Source organism: Schistocerca gregaria, unplaced genomic scaffold (assembly GCF_023897955.1).
Source record: "Schistocerca gregaria isolate iqSchGreg1 unplaced genomic scaffold, iqSchGreg1.2 ptg001059l, whole genome shotgun sequence".
Taxonomy (NCBI): Eukaryota; Metazoa; Arthropoda; class Insecta; order Orthoptera; family Acrididae; genus Schistocerca; species Schistocerca gregaria.
This window is the reverse complement of record NW_026062405.1, coordinates 37501-45000: the sequence shown is the minus strand read 5'-3', so window position 1 is coordinate 45000 and position 7500 is coordinate 37501. Positions and strand designations below refer to the sequence as shown.

The following is a 7500-nucleotide window of genomic DNA, read 5'->3' as shown; positions in this document are numbered from 1 at the left end:
TTTGCCGAGCCCACCCACACAAAACCTGCACCCCCCTCCAGCGCAGGAGCCGCAACCCGGGTGCGTACGCCGCACCAAGTGCTCCACCCGCGACCGTACGTGCCCCGCCGAAATCGCAACTCCGGCGGATGAACGGCGGACTTTTCTCGCAGTCGTAAGTTGCAATCCACCCCTATATCTTGCGTCTCATGAAGAGTTATATCAAGTATGCCAAATTCCCGCTGTCCCTATACATGCAGTAAGTTCGTCGTGGGCGCTGGCCGGCAGGCCGCGAGACCTGACGCCCGGCGGCAAAGAGTGCTCCTCTGAGGATATAGATGTTCCGTTCCGCCGCACAATGGTGACGGTGACCGCTGCCTGCGGTGGCAACGCTGGGCAGAGTCGATACTCGCCGTGTGGTGGAAGGTAAACATTATGCGGTACATCAGTACTTTCCTAATAGTTCGGTCGTCTCACGGCACTGCTTAGTAAATGATGCAAGGCCACATATAGATGATTTATGCGAATGTCCCTATACGTGCTGTAAGACTGGGCACACAACGTGAATCGCACGTCAGCCAGACACTCGAACATGCACCACTCTCGGCCTGCAACGGAGACACACAATACGTAAACATCTGGAATGCGACAATGTCGAGTGCATCCTCTCTGCCACATTGCACCGTCGACACTATGATAACCAGAGCAGTAGGTCCACCTATAAAAGCACAATACCCCACTCCTCCGACAACTACCATTGCTCAGATAAACCAACACCACCAACACACATCCTACACAGACGGGCACCAAATATCACCCCCCGCCCTCGTGTTATACCACATGAAAAATTGCAGAAGTGAGAGAGACACAGACCCGCCAGCCTCTTGCTACAAGCATCGCACCGACGTGACATATCTGACGGTGACTCAGGCATCCGCGTACTGCCACCACTATCCACCCCCCCCCCCCCACTCTCTCTGCCCCCTTCCCACACAATACCGAATTTAACCAAGATTATCGCTTAACCTAACTGTGGATGTACCAGATTATCGCTTAACCTAACTGTGGCTGTACCAGATTATCGCTTAACCTAACTGTGGCTGTACCAGATTATCGCTTAACCTAACTGTGGCTGTACCAGATTATCGCTTAACCTAACTGTGGCTGTACCAGATTATCGCTTAACCTAACTGTGGCTGTACCAGATTATCGCTTAACCTAACTGTGGCTGTACCAGATTATCGCTTAACCTAACTGTGGCTGTACCAGATTATCGCTTAACCTAACTGTGGCTGTACCAGATTATCGCTTAACCTAACTGTGGCTGTACCAGATTATCGCTTAACCTAACTGTGGCTGTACCAGATTATCGCTTAACCTAACTGTGGCTGTACCAGATTATCGCTTAACCTAACTGTGGCTGTACCAGATTATCGCTTAACCTAACTGTGGCTGTACCAGATTATCGCTTAACCTAACTGTGGATGTACCAGATTATCGCTTAACCTAACTGTGGTTGTACCAGATTATCCCTTAACCTAACTCAATTTGCCCCTTAACCTAACTCAATTTGCCCCTTAACCTAACTCAATTTGCCCCTTAACCTAACTCAATTTGCCCCTTAACCTAACTCAATTTGCCCCTTAACCTAACTCAATTTGCCCCTTAACCTAACTCAATTTGCCCCTTAACCTAACTCAATTTGCCCCTTAACCTAACTCAATTTGCCCCTTAACCTAACTCAATTTGCCCCTTAACCTAACTCAATTTGCCCCTTAACCTAACTCAATTTGCCCCTTAACCTAACTCAATTTGCCCCTTAACCTAACTCAATTTGCCCCTTAACCTAACTCAATTTGCCCCTTAACCTAACTCAATTTGCCCCTTAACCTAACTCAATTTGCCCCTTAACCTAACTCAATTTGCCCCTTAACCTAACTCAATTTGCCCCTTAACCTAACTCAATTTGCCCCTTAACCTAACTCAAGTTGCCCCTTAACCTAACTCAAGTTGCCCCTTAACCTAACTCAAGTTGCCCCTTAACCTAACTCAAGTTGCCCCTTAACCTAACTCAAGTTGCCCCTTAACCTAACTCAAGTTGCCCCTTAACCTAACTCAAGTTGCCCCTTAACCTAACTCAAGTTGCCCCTTAACCTAACTCAAGTTGCCCCTTAACCTAACTCAAGTTGCCCCTTAACCTAACTCAAGTTGCCCCTTAACCTAACTCAAGTTGTCCCTTAACCTAACTCAAGTTGTCCCTTAACCTAACTCAAGTTGTCCCTTAACCTAACTCAAGTTGTCCCTTAACCTAACTCAAGTTGTCCCTTAACCTAACTCAATTTGCCCCTTAACCTAACTCAAGTTGCCCCTTAACCTAACTCAAGTTGCCCCTTAACCTAACTCAAGTTGTCCCTTAACCTAACCCACGTTGTCCCTTAACCTAACCCACGTTGTCCCTTAACCTAACCCACGTTGTCCCTTAACCTAACCCACGTTGTCCCTTAACCTAACCCACGTTGTCCCTTAACCTAACCCACGTTGTCCCTTAACCTAACCCACGTTGTCCCTTAACCTAACCCACGTTGTCCCTTAACCTAACCCACGTTGTCCCTTAACCTAACCCACGTTGTCCCTTAACCTAACCCACGTTGTCCCTTAACCTAACCCACGTTGTCCCTTAACCTAACCCACGTTGTCCCTTAACCTAACCCACGTTGTCCCTTAACCTAACCCACGTTGTCCCTTAACCTAACCCACGTTGTCCCTTAACCTAACCCACGTTGTCCCTTAACCTAACCCACGTTGTCCCTTAACCTAACCCACGTTGTCCCTTAACCTAACCCACGTTGTCCCTTAACCTAACCCACGTTGTCCCTTAACCTAACCCACGTTGTCCCTTTGCCTAACATAGTTCACTGCTCGGAATCTCTGGTGTCGTTGTTATCCTCATGTAGATGTCTTGCGAGTGTTGCTTACTTTCCACATATTCCCGCTATCCACTGTCAATTGTACTGCAATAGGACTATATCGGCCCCCCCCCCTCCCTCTGTCCCTCTCTTTGTGTCTCTGTCCTCTCAAGCTGGTCGGTCTGGCGTTTGAGTGTTAAATGAGCCTCGCAGCTGTTCAGTTGCATTCAGATGTCGACGCCCTCAGTGTACGTCGTGGTATGGTCTGTGTCCATTGTCCGCTGATGTCGTACGCGTAACCCACACGCTGTACCGATCATCGGTCGTTACGTACAGAGTGAAGTAGTGTGATACGTGTGACCGTACGCTGGCTGTGCCCAACGGTGTCGAATCTCAATTATGTTGTGCTCGATGCTACTTGTCTCGTCTCCCAATAACAGCTAGGTTGCACTGTGGTACGCCGTAGAGGCGTGTGGGAGGAACGTACGAACGCATTGTATGTCACCCTGGGTCGCTGGGTGTGGTGGTGCGGTGAGTCAGGTCAGGTCAGGTCAGGTCAGGTCAGCGTGAGCCGTCTGATGTAGTGACGCGTGTATTCCGACTTTGTCGTATTGCCTCACACAAAGTGCTACCCTGGTGGACCGCGTTCCATATCTGGGACATGCCGCAGATGCCGGTTGACAGTGGATCGCGGAAGGGACATCGCATACGTGCGCGGGCCACCTTCCACGTGTTCTCTTCTGCACATGTCGCAGTGTGTATGTGGTCTGATGTAGCGTGTCGTGACACATGACATCCTGGCATGCAAGAATTGTTGAATTCGCAAATGTAGGTGGACATCTACGTTTACTGCCCAAGATACGCAAATGAACTGGAAATCCGTTGTTGAGCGGTTGTTCACGCTGGAGATGAATCTGTAATGGCGACGATCGGTACAGCTATTAACCGGTTGTTTCAGCGGTACCCGCCACATCCACACACGTGACTAGGCCCATGTGGGTATGAAGCGATACGCGGCGGTGGCTTGGTGGGACTGTTCCCGGCCGGTGAAGGGGGGCCGCCCGGCGTGTTGGCCGCGCGCTGCGTGGGCGCACGCGCAACAGCCGGCTGGTGGGGGGCGCCGAGTGGCAGGAGCGCCAGCAGACGGGCCCGGCAGGCGGCGCAGCTACGCTGCGGCGCACCCTGCACGCGGCGCCTGGCGGCCAAAGTTGGTTCAGCCGAGCCCGGTGCGAAGCGCGGTGGACATCTGCAGTGTGCTGGTCTGATTGAGGACTGTGTGCGTTGAGGATGCGCCGCCGCCTGGCACTCGGCGCCGCGACGCCGTCTGCTGCTCGGTCGCCCCAGCGGTTCTCGCAGGTGGTTTGTATCGCAGTTGTGCGGACGTGTTGGCGCGTGCGCTGTGCTGGGAGAGTTCGCTTCTGCACCCAAGTGGGGCTTTGCCCTTGTGTGGCGCTGGCGTTGGAGCTGCCGGTCACCATAGGTGGCGCGTGTTGTCTCCCGCCGGCAATGCCACGACAGCACGCTCCCGGGCCTCTGTCGGCAGCGGCAAGCTCAGTTGGGAGCAAGGGTGTTTGCACTAAAACCGTCTACTCGCCTAACTCCGGGTGATTGCGCCTCTCTCGAAACCGACCAAGTACCTAGGACGGCGCTGCGCGCCGCCGGGACCTGAGAGGGTTTCGAGGTGTATCGTGCAGGGGAGCTCGGCCTCCTCCTGTTTGCAGAATAATTGAGCGGACGCTTGCGTGTTCGCGCGGGCCCCCGGGACACACTCCCGGGCGGCCGGCTGCTCAGCTCTAGTTGACGCAGCTCCCTGGTTGATCCTGCCAGTAGTCATATGCTTGTCTCAAAGATTAAGCCATGCATGTCTCAGTACAAGCCGCATTAAGGTGAAACCGCGAATGGCTCATTAAATCAGTTATGGTTCCTTAGATCGTACCCACGTTACTTGGATAACTGTGGTAATTCTAGAGCTAATACATGCAAACAGAGTCCCGACCAGAGATGGAAGGGACGCTTTTATTAGATCAAAACCAATCGGATTGGCTTGTCTGGTCCGTTTGCCTTGGTGACTCTGAATAACTTTGGGCTGATCGCACGGTCCTCGTACCGGCGACGCATCTTTCAAATGTCTGCCTTATCAACTGTCGATGGTAGGTTCTGCGCCTACCATGGTTGTAACGGGTAACGGGGAATCAGGGTTCGATTCCGGAGAGGGAGCCTGAGAAACGGCTACCACATCCAAGGAAGGCAGCAGGCGCGCAAATTACCCACTCCCGGCACGGGGAGGTAGTGACGAAAAATAACGATACGGGACTCATCCGAGGCCCCGTAATCGGAATGAGTACACTTTAAATCCTTTAACGAGTATCTATTGGAGGGCAAGTCTGGTGCCAGCAGCCGCGGTAATTCCAGCTCCAATAGCGTATATTAAAGTTGTTGCGGTTAAAAAGCTCGTAGTTGGATTTGTGTCCCACGCTGTTGGTTCACCGCCCGTCGGTGTTTAACTGGCATGTATCGTGGGACGTCCTGCCGGTGGGGCGAGCCGAAGGGGTGCTTTCGCGTCCCGAGGCGGACCCCGTTTAAATCCTACCAGGGTGCTCTTTGTTGAGTGTCTCGGTGGGCCGGCACGTTTACTTTGAACAAATTAGAGTGCTTAAAGCAGGCAAGCCCGCCTGAATACTGTGTGCATGGAATAATGGAATAGGACCTCGGTTCTATTTTGTTGGTTTTCGGAACCCGAGGTAATGATTAATAGGGACAGGCGGGGGCATTCGTATTGCGACGTTAGAGGTGAAATTCTTGGATCGTCGCAAGACGAACAGAAGCGAAAGCATTTGCCAAGTATGTTTTCATTAATCAAGAACGAAAGTTAGAGGTTCGAAGGCGATCAGATACCGCCCTAGTTCTAACCATAAACGATGCCAGCCAGCGATCCGCCGCAGTTCCTCCGATGACTCGGCGGGCAGCCTCCGGGAAACCAAAGCTTTTGGGTTCCGGGGGAAGTATGGTTGCAAAGCTGAAACTTAAAGGAATTGACGGAAGGGCACCACCAGGAGTGGAGCCTGCGGCTTAATTTGACTCAACACGGGAAACCTCACCAGGCCCGGACACCGGAAGGATTGACAGATTGATAGCTCTTTCTTGATTCGGTGGGTGGTGGTGCATGGCCGTTCTTAGTTGGTGGAGCGATTTGTCTGGTTAATTCCGATAACGAACGAGACTCTAGCCTGCTAACTAGTCGCGTGACATCCTTCGTGCTGTCAGCGATTACTTTTCTTCTTAGAGGGACAGGCGGCTTCTAGCCGCACGAGATTGAGCAATAACAGGTCTGTGATGCCCTTAGATGTTCTGGGCCGCACGCGCGCTACACTGAAGGAATCAGCGTGTCTTCCTAGGCCGAAAGGTCGGGGTAACCCGCTGAACCTCCTTCGTGCTAGGGATTGGGGCTTGCAATTGTTCCCCATGAACGAGGAATTCCCAGTAAGCGCGAGTCATAAGCTCGCGTTGATTACGTCCCTGCCCTTTGTACACACCGCCCGTCGCTACTACCGATTGAATGATTTAGTGAGGTCTTCGGACTGGTACGCGGCATCGACTCTGTCGTTGCCGATGCTACCGGAAAGATGACCAAACTTGATCATTTAGAGGAAGTAAAAGTCGTAACAAGGTTTCCGTAGGTGAACCTGCGGAAGGATCATTACCGACTAGACTGCATGTCTTTCGATGTGCGTGTCGTGTCGCGCAACACGCTACCTGTACGGCAGTGGCCGTGCGCCGCATGCGGAACCACGCGTGCCTCTCAAAACTAGCGGAAGTGTTGTTGTTGTTGTGTGGTACGAGCGCTGAAGCTCTGGAGCGGCTGGCCTGCGGTACCTGGCGCCTGGCGCCGGTTTTGAATGACGTTCGCCCGAGTGCCTGTCCGCTCCGGTGTGGAGCCGTACGACGCCCATCGGCTGTGAGGCCGTTGGACACAAAAAAAATAGTGGAACAGGGGCCGTCAGACGCCTCAGTCCCGCAAATGCTACTGTCTTGAAAGAGACAGTGGGAGACTGAAAAGGAAAAGATCACCCAGGACGGTGGATCACTCGGCTCGTGGGTCGATGAAGAACGCAGCAAATTGCGCGTCGACATGTGAACTGCAGGACACATGAACATCGACGTTTCGAACGCACATTGCGGTCCATGGATTCCGTTCCCGGGCCACGTCTGGCTGAGGGTCGGCTACGTATACTGAAGCGCGCGGCGTTTGTCCCGCTTCGGAGACGTGGGAGTGTCGTGGTCGCCTGTGTGGCCGGCCGCGTCTCCTTAAACGTGCGATGCGCGCCCGTCGCCTGGCGGTTCGCATACCGGTACTTTCTCGGTAGCGTGCACAGCCGGCTGGCGGTGTGGCGTGCGACACCTCGTACAACGACCTCAGAGCAGGCGAGACTACCCGCTGAATTTAAGCATATTACTAAGCGGAGGAAAAGAAACTAACAAGGATTCCCCCAGTAGCGGCGAGCGAACAGGGAAGAGTCCAGCACCGAACCCCGCAGGCTGCCGCCTGTCGTGGCATGTGGTGTTTGGGAGGGTCCACTACCCCGACGCCTCGCGCCGAGCCCAAGTCCAACTTGAA

At 53.0% G+C, this 7500-nt stretch overlaps 3 non-coding genes across 3 annotated transcripts in view; all 3 read left to right on the top strand.

The window, feature by feature from the left end:
• The first annotated feature begins 4692 nt into the window (after positions 1 to 4692).
• LOC126327812 (small subunit ribosomal RNA) lies at positions 4693 to 6585 on the top strand. Its single transcript, XR_007561493.1, has one exon. It is a non-coding gene; the product is annotated as a small subunit ribosomal RNA (ribosomal RNA).
• A 365-nt stretch (positions 6586 to 6950) lies between these two features.
• On the top strand, positions 6951 to 7105 carry LOC126327805 (5.8S ribosomal RNA). The gene has a single exon (XR_007561487.1). It is a non-coding gene; the product is annotated as a 5.8S ribosomal RNA (ribosomal RNA).
• A 188-nt stretch (positions 7106 to 7293) lies between these two features.
• The window catches only part of LOC126327762 (large subunit ribosomal RNA), a 4222-nt gene continuing 4015 nt past the window's right edge, over positions 7294 to 7500 (top strand). The window contains exon 1 of the ribosomal RNA XR_007561449.1: positions 7294 to 7500. This exon is cut by the window's right edge and continues 4015 nt beyond it. This is a non-coding gene — a ribosomal RNA (large subunit ribosomal RNA).